Below are 21309 nucleotides of genomic sequence, written 5' to 3' on the forward strand. Positions count from 1 at the left end.
CATTATTATGGACCAGGTGCTACATTCTATTACATGTATATATACCTCACATACCTGCATGGGAATGATGTATTGATGAAAGAATGATGAATATATGCCTTTGCCTTAGGCATTTTGTTTTTGAAGTTTGTTTTTTTTCTTTTGTTCTCTTTCTCTTTCTCTCTCTCTCTCTCTCTCTCTTTCGGTCTCTCTCCAGTAAATGGATTGAACTGCTTTGAATAGATTACAACATGGCTTTAGTAGGTGATGCACATGATCAGGTGATGGCCCTTGCACCAATCAGTGTCCTCCACTTACTAATTGCATGTAGCTTGCTGTGTAGTACTTCCAATTACCACTGTTATGGCAACCACCTACTATAAATCCTTACATCATGTGGGTATGGTATGTTTACCTTTACTGTGGGATGGACATCCTTCCTGTGTGTGGTCATCAGTGTTACAGACAGCAGGTAGCAATGCCTCTTACAGGAGAACCTGCACACTCAGGCCAGCTACAGATTTGTAGGACATTTCAGAACTACAGACAGAGTGTGAGTAGAGTTGTGTTATGCTTTGTATAGTACTGGTGTTACAGGGTTTGTGTGTGCATACTAGTTTACCTTGGAATGCAGTCTGTCTGCATAGCTCTCAGCTGTGGGCCTATCCTCTTGATGGGCAGAGGTGTGTTTATCATGTTTTGCCTGTCAACCACGCAGGCCCTGTGTCAGATATTTCACTGGCAGTGTGTGTGTGTTGAGTGCTATCAGTACATGGCTACATCCATTTATGTTTCTAACCTCAAATCCCTGACTAAGGATATGTTACAGACCATCCTGTAACACCAGCAACTTGCTTAGTGTACGGCAACAGTTTTCCACATATGGGCCTGTGATCCAACCTCTGTCCTCCACCCTCATACCAAGCTTTGCACATATGACATGTTGTCAGGGGTTGTTCTGTAGTGGGCTGTGAGTATATCATGCTGGCATTCCTGCCATCAGTTCACTGCTGTTGTATCCCCCACACATACGGTGGGGTGGGGACCATATATGTGTGGGCTTCACCTACACAATACATGTATGCCCTTATGCACTCCAGAGGCCAGTGTATGTAACAGTGGTATATGGCCCTGTATTATTGAGCCGGGGGGGGGGGTGCACCATAAATAACCTATGCTGTTACAACATGTGGGGGTATCTAGGGTGAGCTGCCTTAAGGTATCTGGATGTATATTACCATACAATTCACCTATATTTAAATGAATTACATAAATTGCGTTAATGCAGGCCTACTGCCTCCTGCTATACAGACTGTTCTGTTTGTCAGTGTGCTTGTGATGGTGTCAGTTATGCCTTGTTATGTAACAGTTACATCCCATTGTGTAAACTGAGGTCTTTACCACCTAGTGATTGTGTACAGAGTGTAGAAAGAGGCTGCTGAACTATACACCTGCATTACTTACTACTGATTGTTTGGTATCCTGTGGCCCAGTCTGTCTTTACTATTGTACTAGTTGAAGGGCTCGGCTTGGACAGCAACATTTGTAAACCTTTCCAGACTACTGTATTAGTATAACTGTTTCACAGTTGCATTACTCTGTTTATATGGATGTCAGTGTCTGAACAGCTATATGACATGGCATATACAACTGTAATAGTACACAAATAAAGGTTTTCCATTTATGCAAACCTGTGTGTGGTGTTATATCCTATGACCTCTCTGTGGGTATATGTTGCAGGCAATGATTGTGATTTGTATGGGTGGCTCATACAGTGTCCAGTTGTTAAGGTGTTAACTGTAGGCATGGTGGCACATATGTATCTTACTGTACATATCTCTGCATGTGTATGTGTAGTCACACATATATATCTATCTCTCTTTCTCTCTCTCTCTCTCTATATATATATATATATATGTATATGTATATCTGTATCTGCATATATGTGTCTGTGCATATGTATCCTGGGGATGTTGATAGATTCCACATTGTACATTTCCTATGGGAGCCAGACTGTACTGCATGATATGCTACCGATACCAGCCTGACATAATACAGGTGGGATGTAGTACTGTTAACATCTTGTGCCCATGTCGTGTCAGGTCCTGGTTATGGGATCTGCAACACTTAACTCCAAAAAACCTCACGAACCAATGAAGACAAAAAGATGCCAAGGACCCAGTCTATCAAAGTCAGCTATTGCACGTTGTAAACACACTGCCACCGTCAGCTTTCATATGATGTAAAACTCTGCCAAAAGTAGATATTACACCAGTATAAGCCTAAGCAGTAATCCAGGTGTAAAACAGTAAGAACCACAAGTCACCGGACTTGAAGAAATAACGTAAGAACTTTTATTGTAACACAAGCACTTTTCCTTCCTTCCTCAGACAAAATCCAAACACTAATACATCCATTGTCTGCTTTAAATAACAGCATGATTAGTAACAATTCAATTAGTGATTATTCAATTAACCACCATGTTGTGTTGTTAAAACTAGTTCTCATATATTTTGTAAATAAATAAATAATTAAAAGTTATTGAGTGTATTGAAACATAACTTGACTTGATTGTTGCTTTAGTAATGTTTGTCCCTATTAGCTAGTTCGTGTAAGGAGTATGTTATACTTAACTAAGACCTTACTTAATACTGCTTACTATTCTAAATGTGCTCTCCCCAGCAAGAAGTAAAGCCAAGGGTCCCTAACTGTCACCCAAAAGAACCTACTACGCTGCTTAGCTGCCCAAACACTACCTTAACTGTAGTCATGTTAATTTCAGCAAAACACCATGCTACACTCACCCCATCAAACTCTTAGTCCCCTTACTAAAATCTGCACGACATGTTAAATAAGTTGCGTACCTTGTGTGCAAAAATGTTGTTAAAAATATAAAAACATACAGCCCATATAAAGTCTTATACTAGGTCATATAAAGTCTTACACTAGGATCGCTTATGTGTTCCCGATGTTCCGTGCCCTTAAAACCCCAGTACAAGAACCACCTGTAAAGGGTCCTTCCCGTTATGTTTTAGACCAAATTATCTCCTTAGGGCTAAAAGTTTTAAAATACAGTCAATAGTATCGTTTAACCCTGAAACATGTAAGCTGCCAGATAAACCACTGATTTGGATGTACAGTTAAACCTCCCTGTCAATTTGTATTTCACCCCATTTATTAGAACCGAGCTCCCTTCATGTATAAACTTACAGTACCTGCAACACCCACATACAGCCATTCCTTTATGCCTTTGAAAATCAGTGTTGTTGTTCTTTTCTAAAAGGGCTTTTAAGTTAAATCCTTTCCTAAAGGTGATGTTAGGTGTATCCCCCAATAACTGTTTTAAGTGTCTATCCTCCATTATATTTGCCCAGTTCTTCTGTAAAATGTTCCTAATGAAATGGTGATCAATGGAAAATGTACATAGAAATCTGACCTCAGTACCGGACTTTTTGTAATCTTGCCTGTCTTGTTGTGTGCTCTGTTGATCAACACCTATAGTGCTATCTTGCCCCCATAGGATAGGTTTAAAGTGTCCAGATTCTATGAGATGACTACAGTTAAGGTAGTGTTTGGGCAGCTAAGCAGCGTAGTAGGTTCTTTTGGGTGACAGTTAGGGACCCTTGGCTTTACTTCTTGCTGGGGAGAGCACATTTAGAATAGTAAGCAGTATTAAGTAAGGTCTTAGTTAAGTATAACATATTCCTTACACGAACTAGCTAATAGGGACAAACATTACTAAAGCAACAATCAAGTCAAGTTACGTTTCAATACACTCAATAACTTTTAATTATTTATTTATTTACAAAATATATGAGAACTAGTTTTAACAACACAACATGGTGGTTAATTGAATAATCACTAATTGAATTGTTACTAATCATGCTGTTATTTAAAGCAGACAATGGATGTATTAGTGTTTGGATTTTGTCTGAGGAAGGAAGGATATGTTACAATAAAAGTTCTTACGTTATTTCTTCAAGTCCAGTGACTTGTGGTTCTTACTGTTTTACACCTGGATTACTGCTTAGGCTTATACTGGTGTAATATCTACTTTTGGCAGAGTTTTACATCATATGAAAGCTGACGGTGGCAGTGTGTTTACAACGTGCAATAGCTGACTTTGATAGACTGGGTCCTTGGCGTCTTTTTGGATCTGCAACACTTGGTAGTGTATTGCAGGGCAGACGTGTTTGGCTGTGGGGGGCGTATACCTACTCGTACAAGACTTATATTGTTTGGGGCCTCTCAACCCCATTAACGGTGCATGTGGACATATATGTTTTAGTTATTTTCCCATTGTTATCTACAGATGTATGTCCATATATACCTATATAGATATATATATATCTGCTTACATAAATATAACTGTGTCCTTATATGCCTATATATATATATATATATATATATATATATATATATAGATATATATGCTTACATATATATATAACTTGCTGTATATATTTAGACATATAGATGTAGGCCTTTGCATGCATATATGTTCATATATATTTGTATATATGTATATATTTGTGTATGTGTGTGTGTATATATATATATATATATATATATATATATATATATATATATGTTGTATCTGTTTAGATATTAATATATTTACACACACACATACATCTGCATGTTGGAATACATTCTCTGTACTGTCAAATGACTGGTCTGGATGATATGTTTGTGAATACATCGGGGTTATTTATATCTGACATGGCTTAGTGGTAAATCATTTTGTCTGTGGTGTACAGGGTCCTGAGTTTGACCCTTGCAGAGGCTGGTTTGCGCATGTTTGTGCAAAGGTAAGGACTGCTAACTTCTGGTTGCAGTTTCTTATACTCAGTTAGCTTCTAAATTGCTTAACCAGTGTAGGCATTGCTTACCTCCGCGCAAACAGGCTTAAACCCACTTAAAAGTGCTTACTCCTGCTTACCCCCACGCTAATTTCTTTAAAAGAAAAGATAAAGGGGTTGTTAGGGAAGTGGTGAAAAGAGGGAAAGACTGTAGGGAAACTAGCCAGGTATGTGCAGGAAGGGTGTAGGGAAGGTCCATAGCTGCCCATTTCTTCTACAGCAACAGCTGTGCATATACACTGAATTTGGAGGTAGATTTGGACACGCAAACCCTTGGGAGGGGGTGAGGACAACAATAATAAGTTGTGATGCCAATTAGTCCAGATTACATGTGTCCAGTGGACATGTGTGCAAAATGGACAGCTATGTATGGGGCGAGATTTTTTTGTGGGAACAGATTGCCCTTTTTTTTCAGGTGACAGTGGGATGTTGGGGAGGGATAGTAAGTATATTTGGGGTGGTTGGTTGGGTAGATTAACAGACAAGACAAACAAGACACATACAGGGGCAATATGTGACACATGTTTATGGGGAGGGGGTGTTGGGAAATTGGAAGACCCTGAGCCCCCTAGTGGAAACAGAGGGATTGAGGTCCCTACTCATGGGCAGTCACCACTGCACCTTCACAGCCCTGATGGTGGCTATGCTTGGGGCTGAGTCGCAGAGCCAGATTGATGCACTAGTTGTGACATGCAGCCCTTGAGCTGGAGTAGAAGATCACCAAGCTGCTGGTTGATCTCTCTATGCACCACGACCCTGGCCAGGTGACAGGTGCCTGTCCACACCCGCTCCCAGGGGGGGGGTGAGCCCCATCCCCTGAGGTGGTTCCAACCAAAGGTGGTGCAGGACCAATGGACAGGGAGGTCCTGGGTTGGGTCCCAGACATGCTGTTGCCCGGTGCCACGGCCAGCTGAGGTAGGACAGGTGGGTCCGCTGGGACCGGCCTTTCCAAGCGTTCTATAGTGTTTAGAGTTCATCACCATATGTGGGTTAGTAATAGTCAACACATTCCAGGGTCAGGTATAACAGCTTGCACAGATATTCCCATTAACCCAGACACCAGATATGGAACAGTTGTATAGCAAACAGAACACATGCATATATGGGACCACAGTGGTAATAAGAAGAGCATGCAGGTCCATTGATGGCAACATGCCATCAGTGTTGGAATAATTCAATATAGCACATGCATGGGAACAATTAAAATATTTATCAAACAATTGGACATTATCAGAACATAGGTGTCATTACATACCAGTTGGGGTGGGTATGTTAATTATTGTTGTAGATATACGGTAGTAGAAAAAGCAAACAAACTAGTAAAAAACTGGAAAACAGCAACCTTGTAGCCGGAAAGCCAACTCTAACCCAACAGAAATCAAATTCAGGATTACTTCTTAGAGAAAGATGTCAATTAACAACTAGTGAATTCCTGTAGTCCACATTACTTTCCTAGTCAGTGGTGTTATCTGTACCTTACAAGTCTTACTACATTACCCTATAGCCTTAGTTTGGACAGTAATATGGCTGTCATCATCATTACACATGAACTAGTTTTACCTGCAGTATACACCTCTTACCTGGTATATCTGTGGAGGGAATGTTTATTAACACTAACTAACTGTTTCTACACATACTCCCAGATTCTGGGTTGATGTTGTGCACATAGCTATCCAACTCTTTCCGACTCTGGCTACGTGTTGACCATATTGTCCCCTTTCACCTTTAGTGACCTGACTCACACACATATACATGCTTTACTACACAGTTATATTATGTAGCACAGTGTGAGGGACTGTGATCAGTGATACTTTATTATTCAGAGAAACTACAACAGTCACAATTCCCTACAAAACCAGAGTGAACAGTACCAGTACAGGTTATAATGGTCTTTATTTCTCAGCACAGTGTTCATATCCGACGTACCTGTGGGAACAATGTTTGTTAGCACTACCTGACTGGTGCCATACAAACTTCCAGATTACACATTAGTATTATGCACATACATCTCACTCTGTTACTCTACACACTCTGGTCACAGCTTAACAACATGGGAGCGTAGAAAGGACATACTTGAAATATTACTCTCCTAACAGTTTTGGGGTTGCTACAGTGACAGGTTTGTTCTCATAGATGTTTGACAATCACTTGTATTCCCTGTTTGCTAGCTAAACATCTGGGATCATCCCACAGACTTACCAGGGGGACAGGGGGACAGGCAGCAGATATGGGCTCATATACTGGACATTCTGGCCTCATCTGTACAGTTGTGGAGTATGATTCTGTATGCAGCCTATGTCCATTCCCAGGATTCAGACTATGGCTGTATCTGCTACAACTTAAACACTGTTCATCACAGTTGTGTCTGCTATATAGATATTGCTGCACTGTCTATCACAGTTGTGTCTGCTATATAGATATTGCTGTATATCTCCTATCTGCTTTCTGTCTTATTAATCCCCTATGCTTTTGAATTCTGAACTGTCACCTGTATAAGCATTTAAAAATTAATTAAAGAAATTAAAAATTAGAATATCAAAAGTTTACTAGAAAAGCCCCTAGTCATTGAGGCCCAGGGGAGTATGGTACCCTGTGGTATGTGCCATCAATGTAAGCACATACTGAGAACAATAAGTATCTGTATTAGTGGTAAATAAATTGTGGTTAAGGATAAATATAATTGCCATACTCATGCAGTTGTTTACGCTGCTTTCTGTTCCCAGTGTTCAGCCTTTTACATAGGGAAGACGCAGCATAAACTTGCACAAAGTATATACGAACATTTTTATGAAATCCATCAGCAGGATGTAAAAAATGCATTATATAGACATCTAAGGATATTTCCAGACCATACTTTTAAATTTTTAGTGATTCAACAATTGGTGTGTGTAGCTAGGGGGGACCTTGGAAATTACACCTTGAGAAGAAAGAAGCCTGGTGGCAAGTTTTTTTAAATATTTATTCTCCACCAGGACTCAATGATGCAATATCCATTTCTAGTAGACTCAAAAGTCTTTGATAGATGAATAGAAACTATTTAAATGATCAAAATAAAAAGGTTTTAGTATGTATATGTGTGTATATTTAAATGTATGTTTGTATGTATTATTACAGAAGGTATTCTCTTTACATTTATATATTTTTTAACATATTTTTATAAGTCAATGTGTATTAAATATGGTTGAACAGAATATATTTTCTTGGTGTTCCTTAGTTCATAAGAGAAAGTTTTCTTCTTTAGGGCTGTATTTCTTTAAATATTTAATTGAATGTAATTTGTTTTTTAAATTGATTAATTGATTTATTCTACATGGGTATAAAAATTTTACAATGCACAGTTAATTTTGTCTGAAGAAGTCTGGTGATGCTTACCAGATGAAAGTGCTTACCAGTGGTTAATAAAGTTCGTTTTGGTGCTGTTTCCTGATTTCCAGCCTCGTGTGCCTCCTTTTGGACTGTTTGGTTTGTGGTAGCATTTGTTTTTTCCTGTATTTTTTGCACCATGGCCGAAGGAAATCTTGGTGTCACCTATGAGGATTTTAAGCAGCTAAGAAACTCCGTGCAGTCTCTAACAGACCTAGTACAGCAACTTCTACCTAAACCGACTATGGAGAAAGACTGTCTAAGCTCAGAACGAATTTCAATGAAACACCTATTGTTTTGAGGGAAGGAGGTATTACTACCAATCCTAGTTTACTGGGCTCTGAGCAATTTCCAGCCCTTCCCTCTCAGACTGTAAGTTCTTTTTCAGTCAGTAATAATAATGTTAACGTTGGTTCATTTGGAATGCTCGATTCCTGGCTTGACAGGAACGTACCATCATCCCAGGCCGGTGCGGGTGTTTCTGATCTTATGGATACTAAATTAACTGTGTTAAAAAACAAATGAATAGATTATAAAAAATTACAACAGGAGAATGCTTATTTCAATGAGTGTCTCAGAGTTTGCCAAGAACCAATAGGCCTTCAGACTTGGAAATTCCCAACTGGTTTGGTTCAGCATTCCCTTTTTCATTAAGAACTGTTGGCCCTTTTCGACCGGCATGGTTGTGAACTCATGGAGCTCATGGTTAAACATAATAATACTTGCCTGGAGAGCTTACTTGTTGAAATCCGTGCTTTGGATCAGGAAATTCACTCGGCGGGCTTGCATGAAAGCAGCCAACATCAGTACAATGCTATTTTTAAACAGGTCGATGGTATGGTAACAGTTATTGCCAATCAAAAGCAAAAATGTTGGAATGTGACCGTAAAGCCTACCAGGCTGGTAAGGCTTATCCTGCAACACCAGTTACATGTGGGAATCATATGGAACATCAAAGGCAGTCTACGGACTCGGGAGAACCTGCAACAATTGACTTTGAAGGGGAGGTTGCCCCTTTAGATGTACCAGGGCCGCGGAGGTCGGAGAGGCTCAGGAACAGGAGGCCCCAACACTGAAACCCCTATCCACAGGGGAATGGGTGGAATCAACAAGGACAGAGGAACGGCCAAGTTTTCAACAACAGGAGACAACAGAGGTGACTGTTTTAAGAAAATTAAATATTGTTTCTAATTCATCTTGTGACTTTAAAATCTACAATTACTATGGCTTTTCCCTTACTGTTCAACATGCTGACCTTTTTAGTAAAGGGTACAATTTTGTACCTAGTAAATCATTTAACCTTAGAGAGTTAATTTGTGATTTTAAAATGTATATTAGGAACTTGAATTTAAAATGTTTGCATAGAAATGACAACCATAACTACAATAGTAATAATAATGACTGTAGAATACCAAGTACTTTTAACCCTGGCCCACATCATTTGTTTAAATCCCTTGAAACAATGTGTGAGATGGATTTTCACTACTATATGGACAATTTTAGAGTAGATGACAATTTAAATAATCTTTCTGCTCTTGAAACAATTTTATTCTCTGACCTTAGGTGGTAAAACTGACCTCAGGTTTATGCAACCAGACAAAGGGAGAAGGATGGTGATTGTTCAAAAAGAAGATTATATACAGAACATGTTTAAACTATTATATAGTAGTACCTATATTGAGGCCTCTCTTAATGAGGTCAGTATAGCATACAATAGGATTGATTGGGAACTTTTTGACATGGTTACTGAAGAACAGATGGGTATTAATGATTACAACTATATGACTATCGAAACCCCTAGAATTCCTGTTATATTTGGAGTTCCAAAAATCCACAAGGACCTGGCTAACCCACTTCTTCGGCCAATAGTAGATTTGGGTTGGTCAAACACTAGTTATATAGCCAGGTTCTTGGATAGTAAACTGAAAAATATGATCTTGAACATCCCACATCTATGCCATGATTCATGGCAGTTTTTGGAAAAATGTAAAAACCTTATCCCTTTTGGGGAGGGGGGGGTTTATCATGATCGATGTCAAGGACCTTTTCAGTTGCATACTCCATGGTATGGGTTTGGATTGTTTTTCTGACTTCTTGTACACCAATTTTGGTATTGAACAGGGGTTCATCAATACTTATACTCAGTTAATTGAAATAGTTTTAAAAAATAATTACATGTATTTTGAGGGCCACCACTTTAAACAACTTGAAGGTGTAGCAATGGGGTAGGCTTGTTAGTGCTGGCCTGGTGGGAGAAACACTTCCTCTTCTGTTCTTCTGTTTTTGAACACATCCCTTTGTATCTTCATTACCTTGATGACCTGTTTGTGGCATGGACAGGACCCTCAGAAGATATTCCTGTATTTATAGATTATCTTAACCAAAGTATTAATTTTCTGAAATTTACCTATATAGTGGAAGAATAAATTATTTCCTATTTGGATGTATTGATTACAAAAGTAGGTGATGGAAACATTAAGTCAAGAATTTTCAGGAAGCCCACCTATTCAAACAGTATGCTCCATTATTCTAGCAGTCATCCTATGAATGTCAAGTGTGGGATTATCAAGGGTCAGTTTGTTAGAGCTGCCCGGATGGTCTCTCAGCTTAATGATTTCTTGTCAGAATGTGATTTTATGAGTAATATGTTTCTTGATAGGGGGTACCCTCTAAGTTTGATATATAATATCAAACAGGAGGTTATCAATAAATGAAGTAATGGTTTTTATACCCCTATATTGGGAAGTTCTGATATGACAATGAATGGTCAATTTTTATTACCCCTTAGAACTAATAATTATTACATAAACAATGGAGAAGTTATAGTTACTAATGGTGAATTACAAAAAGGTATTGAAAATACTCAGGAGATTATATGTTCTTTAGTCTGTACATATCCCAGTGATAGTAATGTAGTGCAGCATACTGTCAAGAAAAACTGGGTTATTCTTATGCATGAACAGGCTATGTTGGGCACCTTTGGGGATCATCCTAATTTTGTATTTTGGAAAGGCAAGAATATCAAGAGTTTACTAGAAAAGCCCCTAGTCATTGAGGCCCAGGGGAGTATGGCACCCTGTGGTATGTGCCATCAATATAAGCACATACTGACAACATCAAGTATCAGTATTAGTAGTAAAAAAAATTGTGGTTAAGGGGAAATATAATTGCCATACTCATGCAGTTGTTTACGCTACTGTCTGTTCCCAGTGTTCAGCCTTTTACATAGGGAAGACGCAGCATAAACTTGCACAACATATATACGAACATTTTTATGAAATCCATCAGCAGGATGTAAAAAATGCATTATATAGACATCTAAGGATATTTCCAGACCATACTTTTAAATTTTTAGTGATTCAACAAGTGAAGTGTGAAGCTAGGGGGGACCTTAGAAATTGCACCTTGAGGAGAAAAAAGCCTGGTGGCAAGTTTTTTTTTTTTCTAAATGTGCTTATTCTCCACCAAGGCTCAATGATGCAATATCCAGTTCTAGTAGACTCAAATTAAAAGTCTCTGATAGATGAATAGAAATGATTTAAATGACCATAATAAAAAAGGTTTTAGTATGTATATAAGTGTGTATATATAAATGAATTTTTATGTATTTTTTCAGAAGGTATTCTATTTACATTTATATATTTTTTTAACATGTTTTTATAACTCACTGTGTTTTAAATATGGTTGAACAGGATATATTTTCTTGGTGTTCCTTAGTTCATAAGAGAAGTTTTTCTTCTTTAGGGCTGTATTTCTTTAAATATTTAATTGAATGTAATTTGTTTTTTAAATTGATTAATTGATTTATTCTACATGGGTATAAAAGTTTTACAATGCACGGTTAATTTTGTCTGAAGAAGTCTGGTGATGCTCATCAGACAAAAGTGCTTACCAGCGGTTAATAAAGTTAATTTTGGTACTATTTTCTGATTTCTAGCCTTGTGTGCCTCCTTTTGGACTGTTTGGTTAGTGGTAACATTTGTTTTTTCATATCCATGATATACCTGAGCTGGCAATTATTACACACATAGTGGGGGTGATACACACAACTGGAACATCCCCTGCCGCTCTAGCCTCTTGGATCTACTGGTCCAAGAGATCCCCCTTATGCTGCTTCAGGTCGGCATAGTGATGCCTGACCTGCTCACCAGCTCGGGGTATGCCAGTGGCACTGGTGAGGTCATGGGCAAGACGGTCCCAGGCCTCTGCCTTATATTGGGAGCCCTGGTGCTAGACCTGCAGCAGTCTCTGATCATGGTCTTTGACAAGGAGTCCTGCCATGACTCTGGGCTCCTGGATGCACCACCACTGTGTCCCAAAGCGCACACCTTCTCCCCTTACTGCAATTGTGCCTGCAAGAGGAAGCTACAACCAGTTATGAGATGTATTCCTGCCTCTTGGGTTTAAGTAGGGCTGATTTCCCACACTTTTCCATGATTGGCCAGTTTTGAAAAAAGGCTAAGTTATGGGCAAACCTGCTTACCTAGGGTTGGCATTGTTTAAAGGGGTATAACACTAGACACATTGAGTTAGCTGGCCTACACATTGCTTACACCTCCTAAGCTGGCCTGTGCAATGCTTAGCGTTGCTTACATTAGACTTTGCATTATAATTCCTTTTTGGCATTGAGTTATTATTCATTGCACCTTATATGTATACCTAGTATCCATGATTCATGTGTACATACACTGTATGAGTTCCTTGTGTTTTATTGGGGACTTCAACACTCTTATTACAATTACACCTGACTTCTGGGCTTACTGTTTACTCCAGTTCACATATTTATGTTATGTAGTGGGTTAAGGCACATATATCTGCATACTGATTCCTTTCACAGGTTCAGTTTGGTTTTACTATGGTGAAGACTTGTTTGCTGATGCCTCATTCTTCTGCACTTCTCTGATGGCTTGGTGGTTAACTACTGTGACTGTGGTGTATAGGTCCTGGTTTTGAGACCTGCATGTCTGTTTATTTTGTTGATGGGCAGAACAAGGGAGGTTGGATACAGAGTGATTAAGGCACTTTTGAGCATTTGTAAGTGGGTTTGCGCAGGTTGGTGCAAGGGTAAGCAATGCTACCCTCCGGTTACATATGCTTACAGAGAGTTAGCTTCAGAATTGCTTAACCTGTGTGCGCATTACTTACCCCCAAGCAAATGGGCTTAAGCTCACTTACTAGTGCTTAAATATGCTTACTACTGCTTATTGGTGCTTAAACCTGCTTACTAGAGCTTTATTCATTATGACACTGACACCTCACATGTGCAGGTACTGCAGTACTCCAGTTCATAAATATATGTTATTTAGTGGATTATGCAGCAAAAATATTAGTCATAACGTGCTTTGCCATGGAAAGTGCTGCAGTGGGACTCGAACCAGGAATGCCTGCTCATAAGGTGAATGCTCTGCCCACTACACTATTGCTATGCTACTTCATTTGCATATATCTTCCTTGTTATCCTTCAGCCATTTAAGCTGCATTAACCATAGCTAAGCGATGGACACACCCGTGCACCTACGGTTAGCTTTAATCGGATTTAAAAAGAAAAAGCGGGTTTGTTCATTTTATTTCTGTATACTTTTGCTGTTGCACATGAGGGGGACTGTTGGTGGGAATATGCGGACACCTATGAACAGTCTCACTCATTTCTTACCCCTTTCTGCTGTTCTTCATTGCGGGGGCATGTATATTCTGAGAGCTCTGCTCTCAGACATGTCCCCTGCACTCTTACATGCTCTGTGTAAGATTAGGAGCTCAGGCAGTGCACCTCATTACTATGCATGGCGTGCTGCTGCCCTACTCCTAAACAGCCACCTCCATGCAGGACTAACCTAGTCCTGCATGGAGGAATAGTAAATCTGGGAGAATATGTTGGGAGATTTTCCAACTTCTCAAATGACAAGTGCAACTTTTGGTGTGATCTGATAGATGTTCTGTTGAAAAACAATTTTTTATGTTTAATAACCAAATGTACAAACAGAACAGAGGGGTTGCTATGGGGTCTCCAGCCACCCCTTAATTTGCAAATATCATTGTTGGATGGTGGGAACACACATTTTTGGAGTCTATTATGGGTATATATAATGTTTTGTTTTTTAAAAGATTTGTTGATGACTTGTTTTTCATCTTAGAAGGTGACCCAACCAGGTGAAAAAGTTTATAGATTGTTTAAATTCTGGTTCTGAGTTTCTAAAATTTACTTTAGGTGACATGGGTTTAAAGGTTAACTTCTTGGATGTCACTTTAGAGTGGGTAAAGGTACTGAAGAGATTTGTAAGCAGGATTTACTGTCAAAAAAAAAAAACTTTTACCAACAGTTACCTACACTATAAACTCTTTCATCTAAAATTTATGAAAGACAACATACCCAAAGGCCAATTTATCAGGGCCAGTTGAATGACTAGTGAAGACAGTGATTTTATTAATGAAATAGATTTTATTTGTTCACTTTTTTTGGAAAGAAGTTACCATGAAGACAAATTAAGAAGTACAGCTAAGTATGTCATGGACAATTGAATTACACTCTACCCACCCATATTACAAGTTCCTTATAGTGGCTCCAAAGTTTCGAGCAAGTCCAACAAAGAAATATTTTCCAATTTGAACATGACTTTGGACAGTGGGTTGATAAGAGGCATTATACAGGACAGTTGAAAAATTTTAGAAGATAATCAGGACCTTTTTGCGACGGTCGGCCCCCACCCCCATTTTGTGTATAAAAATCAGAATAATTTAAAATTATTATTTGAGGGGGGGACAGAGAAAAGGACTATTTTACACACAAACAAACCATATGGCATGCACAAATGTGGAAGTTGTACAGTTTGTAGGTACATATTAGAGGGACCTTTTGTAAATTTGCCACATTTGCCACACACTATTCCAGTGTCAGGTCATTTTAACTGCAAAACCAAATGTGTGGTGTACATTAGGTTACGTTCCCATTTTACTGCATTTTATATCGGGATGACCACCCGGGTTATCTGTGCCAGGATTAAAGAGCACTACTATAGCATAAAAAAGGGTAGTAGAAACATGTTTTTTAAACACACTTTGAAGTGTCCTAACTATAGCAAGTTCCTTTTTTCAGTTCTGTAACAGGGAACACATCATACAAGGGATGGGGATTTAACACAGAGTTGAAACAAAAAGAAGCACTGTGGCAGATCAGGTTAAACTCTGACAAAGCACCAGGGTTGAATGATGTAGTCAACATCAAGTGTTTCTTAAAGAACTGCAGGGTTCACTTGAACAAATAAGTTTTTAACAGAAATATATGTCTTTAATAGTTGAGTTTGTGATGTCACTTAATTGTGGGATGAAGATGTACTTTCTACTGGTTTACAGATATTTTTAAACTGAGAGTTTTTTGCAGTTGAACGTATTGCTTTCTGATGAAGTCTAATGATGAAAGTGGAAAATAAATTGTTTACGCTAAAATGTGTGCCTCTTGTTCTCAGTCCATTGTACACATTGGTTTATGCAAATAGCATTTAGAACATTATGTATGCCTTGTTTCATAGTTTATGAATAAGAAATAGTGTTGAGCAAGTTTTAATACCTGAAATTCGTTTCTGACCTCTTTTATGAAGTATGCACATTTTAGGGATGATTCCTCCTGTATATTCCACCTGTCCCAAGCAAGTGCCTAAAGTTGTTTTAGCCATGCCATCTCTAGCTTGACTCTCTGTAACATAGATGAAAAGCAGGTGGGGTAGATGCTTTAATGCATAGAAACACATAAGGATAGATAGCAGCATCATAAATGCAAACAAATTAGTTAAGAGACAGACCTTAAATACACGCATGCTTACAGCTCAATAGCTTACCACAAAACTGAAGTCTAGCTTGCATGTGCTCAGTATTTATACACTTGTACAAGCCCTTGAATAGCTTCTTAAAGGTACATACACACATTGATCTACACTTGGTAACTCTAGACCCAAAAGATGCTTACTGCCATATTACCATAGCCTCAGGCTTTCGGAAATTTCTAAGATTCACTGGTTTGGGGTCACATTATCAGTTCTCTGAATTACCCATTGGGTTTATCTACAACTTCTACGGTATCCACAAAATGCCTAGCCCCAGTCATAGCTTATTACAGACTGAATGGAATTAACATATTTCCTTATTTAGACTTGCTTATCTTTGCAGAGTCTTTATCCAGATGTCAAGAGGCATTAAAATGGGTCCGCAATCCATCACATAGAGTACAACTACATAAGACAATTGTTTTACAAGCCTTTTTTGGACATGAGTGTCCTGTGTTTATTTTTGACCAGATTTTAATTTGGAAATGGGAGTATTTGATAGAGATAAAAGGGTAAACAAACAGGGCTTCCAGATAAATATTGCAAAATCCTCTTCAATTTTGTCACACAGGATTGTGTTTCTGGGATGTCTTGTTGACTCTTCTCTTCAAAATACCTTTTTTAACACAAGACAAGAATAATCTTTAGCTGGAATCTTTTCCATCAGTCACAGACTTCTGCATGAGAATTTTTCAGGATCCACACTTTCACATCTTCTAAGATACTCATGATACTTCTTAACCAGATTACACGAGACAGATATAGTGGTTCCTAAAACCGTACATGGACCCAGTATGCTCATTCTGTAAAGTATCAAATTCCATTTTGGGAATTTAAAAAAGGAAACTGCAATGGTGGAGGATCATAGAAAGTTATCAGGTTAAGGGCTCTAGGGTCCTTATAAGCCTGCCAAGTTCTACCCTTATTTAACTGAACTCAGGTGTCCCTTTCTCTCCTCAGACCCTAATCCAACCTGTCACCACAGACAGCAGTTTCTAGAATGGTAGAAGTGCAACACTTACAGAATCCTTCAGAAAAGCCAAAGCTCATCAACTTAATATAGATGTTGGCTGTGATCCATGCCTTGAAGTTTCTCCATCAGCTTTGGTCCCCAGGACCTCTACAAGTGATTGATTACACATTCAGGGTTGTACCTCCATGCAGGCTGGCAATTATAGCTTGGGAGTTAACACTCACATAAGTTTATTTCTTCTTAACCCTGCAAGCATCTTATGTTCTGTTAGACCAGAACATAGTGGCAGACAAGCTGAGAAGGACGATAAACCCTCACAAATGGAAACTGAAAAAGGTAGTTTCCAAGAATTGATCCAGTTGTGGAGAATACTTCAAATAGCTCTGTTCCTCCTCCTTTCAAAACTGAAAACATAACACGTTTCCTCCCCAGGCTTCTTGCAAACAAACCTGAAAAACAGATGCATTTTCATTTCCTTGGATGGGAATGTTCATTTATGCATTTCCACTCGTTATACTGATATCCATGGTAATTCTGAAGATTCAGATATATACCTCAGAAATAATTGTGTGACCCCCTTTTGACCAGGGCAATATTGGTTCTCCCTTCTTCTGAAATAGGCCAAGGGGAATATTGGTTCTCCCTTCTTATGAAATTGGCCAAGGGCAGTTACCACAAACGTCCTCACAGTCTGGATTTACTCACACAAAACAGGTGGAGTTTGATACATTCCAGTATCAATCAATTTCCAATGATTGCCTGGATGATTCAATTTTAATACCTTTTAGGCACTTATTCATGAGGATGTGCAGTGGGAACTAAAAGCGCCAAGAAAGCCTGTTACAAAATCCTATGTTGGTAAGCAGAAGCAATTTTATAAGTGGTGTTTAACAAATAATCAGGGGCCCTGCAGAGATTTTTTACCACTTTTAATCAAATATTTGAGTTACTTTCCTCAAACCCTGATCAAATTTGTGTAAAGGTTCATCTTGCAGCCATAATAGCATGTCTGACCAGTGATCCTCCTTTCTTCTCTGTTTATTATCAAAGTTGCTGAAAGGAGTTTTAAACCTAAGATCTCCTCATAAACATGTTGCACCTCCTTACAATCTTAACTGTGTGCTGGAGACAAAGACTGTCGCTCATTTTTAACCTTCCCATCAAGTTGATTTAAGGATGTTCTTTGTATTATTCACCGCCGAAGTAGCCTTACGTGTTATATATCCTGTCAAAGACATAATGACCGGCCAGCTTCCAAAGTTTCAGGGTACCTTCCTGCACCCAAACTGTCAAGCAGCTCATTGCTGAACTGACTAAAACACAAGTCTGAACATGAAGTTCTCTGGTGCTTTACTACTTGAAGTGTATGCTCCTCTGAGGCTTTTGAGGACTGTTAGTAGGCTTGTGCTTTTCATTGCTGGGCAGATAAGTTCCCTGTGAAGAAAAAATTAAATTTTCCTTAAATTTGTTAGCATTTAATTACTTTCTTCTTCAGGAAAGTTATTTTAAAACTAGTAGTGCTATTTAATGTACTGTCTCAAGACTAACATTCTTTTAAACAGAGGACTTGTTCCTTTGCCATTTTAAAACTACTGTAAACTAACTGTAAACAATTTGTGTAGAGAAATTGTTTTTGTTTTTTTTCATTGTGGGGCTAACATAGTGTTTCAAAATGATTTTTACTGTGTTTTGTCTGTCAAAAAAGTCATTTTTTTGGACAGGTAGTTTTACCGGCAGTTGTTGCACATCTTCCCCAAAAAAGAGGCACCATTTAAAGCTTCATCATGGAACAGAAAAACACTCCCATGGTTGGTCCTTCTTTCAGCCATAAAGAGAAGAAAAAAAAAGTTAAATAAACAACCTTTGCCATCACATCAGGCTAGCAGTTTGCCTCAGTCACAGGTGGGTGGCTCTGCTGTGGCCATTTATTGTACCTCAGATGACTCATCCTTTACTCTGTATCCTTCTGTTGTAGCACCTACAGCTACTATGGACTGGGGGTTACCTACACCCTGTGCAGCTGCTGGAATCTCCTAAGTGGCCAAGGGGGAGCCACTCTTGTTGGTCCTGGTTGAGGGAACTGGGAATATTTCCCTGCTGTTCATAGGTTCATAGGTAGGTACTAGGCTATGGGACCTAGGGCCTATATAAGCCTAACCAAAAAGGTACCCTGGCTTTCGCCACCCAAGAAAATTATTTTCCTGTGCTCCTGTCAAACAGAGCCACACAGGTGATCCCCGGGGTGAATTTCCTATTTCCCATCTAATCATCAAGATTTTTCTTGATGAGTGCTAATGAGGAGCTTTGTTTGATATAGATAGGTAGTTTGTTCCAGAGTATGGGAGGTCTCTGGGACAGAAATCTATCCCTCCAACATGTTCTGTTTATTTTATTGACAAGGTTTAGGTCCCTAGAGTGTGTAGCTCAGAGGGATTGGGATTTCTTTAAGTGGAGCATGTCCATCAGCTCTGGGTTTGGCATAGCTTTTTATGTTAGGCAGAGAGCGCCTCTGAGTAGGCGATATGCAACAGAGTAAAGCAGGAGTTTTTTGAGATGATCTGCGTAGGGCATTTGTTTGAGGTTGATATTCCTCTTTGTGAAGTATTTCTGCAGCCTTTCAAGTTGTTGTAGATGTCTTGTGAGGTACATACCAAAAGGGGCGTTGTACTCTATAATGGATCTAATGAGTGATGAGTAGATGGGGACAATGACCTTTTTTTTCCTGGATGAGAAACCATTTGTGATGAGGTGTGCCAAGTAGAAGGATTTCCTGACTACTGTGGCGATGTGATTATCAAAGGAGGGACTACTGTCCACCTGTGTCCCAAGGTCTCTTACCACACTTTCGATGTTAAGTAGACTACCACCTATGTGGTAGCTCATGGGTACAGAGTTTTTACCAAAGGGGATGACAATGCACTTTTTGACATTGAGCATGAGGTCATGGCTTTGAGACCAGGCATCTGTCTCCATGAGGCCCTTTTGTAGGATGTTCACATTGTTAGGAGTTTTGATTATGGCTCCTAGTTTGCAGTCATCTGTGAACTTCAGTATGCCAAAGACCTTCTGTGTTAGCCTGTACTTCAGAAAAGTAGATTCCAAACAGGAGAAGACCCAGGACTTAACCCTGTGGTACTCCAGTTGTCACTGGTCTAAAGTCGAATTTGGAGTCTGCTACTTTCACAGTATGGGTTCTGTCAATGAGCCAGTTGGTAACCCATCTTGTGACATAGAGATTTATACCTAGTTTACTGAGTTTATCTATAATTCCAGAGTGGGGGATGGTGTCAAAAGCCTTGGTGAGATCTAGATAGGCTGTGTGAACCACCTTACCCTCATCTATGGCTTTGGTGACTGCTTCAAAGAAATCTATCAGGTTTAGGGGACATGATCTGCCTTTTACAAACCTGAACTGGGTAGGGTCCAGAGTTTGGAGATTACCAATGTCTTTGTGTATAAGATCCATGATGATACATTCCATGGCCTTGCAGACCAGGCTCATTAGGCTAATGGGGCGGTAGTTCCTGGGGTCCGTGCTGGCTCCCCCTTTGTGGAGTGGGATAACCATTGCTGTGTGCCATTGTGTGGGCACAAAGCCTGAGGTGAGGCTATGATTGAACATGGTGCTTAGGTGAAGTGCCAGTTCATTCTGCAGTTTGTGTAGAATGCAGACTGGGATGTTGTCAGGTCCCATGAATGCTGTGTTCTTGGCTTTGGAGAGTGTGGTTTTTACCTGTGCAGCCGTGATTACAGGAATTTTGCATTCTTTCAGTATAGAGACAGGCCCTTTAGGGGGTGAGAGGGGGTAAAGTTAGCACTGCACCTATCTGCCAGGATGTTGGCAATATCAGTCGGTTCTGTATATTTAGTGCCATTGTGCTGTAACTCAGAGCAGATCTGAGTGTTGCCATTGAGATTCTTGACATAGCTATAGAATGCTTTGTGGTTGTCTTTAGAATCAGTGACAATTTTGTTTTTGTAACTAGCTTTGGAGGATTTTATGAGGGATCTCAGCTTCTTACTGAGGCTGACCAGAGAATTCCTCCAATCATGGGATTTTACTCTTTTTTGCAACAATTTCTTTCTTCTGTTGTAGAATTTGTTTACGGCAGGGGACCACCAGATTGGCTTTTTTTTTTGAGGATAGCATCTTGGTTCTGTTAGGGATAGCACAATCCATGCACTCATGTAAGTGCTTATAAAGTGCATTTGTGTAGGATTCAGCAGTCGTACCTCTATTGTCCATCTGGATGGGTGTCGTGAAGTTTGCCACTTCTGTCTTAAGAAGCGTGAAGTTGGCTTTGGATAAATTTTTTAC

The sequence above is a fragment of the Protopterus annectens genome, chromosome 8.part0 (genome assembly GCF_019279795.1).
Source record: "Protopterus annectens isolate FY-2018-M chromosome 8.part0, PAN1.0, whole genome shotgun sequence".
In the NCBI taxonomy this organism is placed as follows: domain Eukaryota; kingdom Metazoa; phylum Chordata; order Ceratodontiformes; family Protopteridae; genus Protopterus; species Protopterus annectens.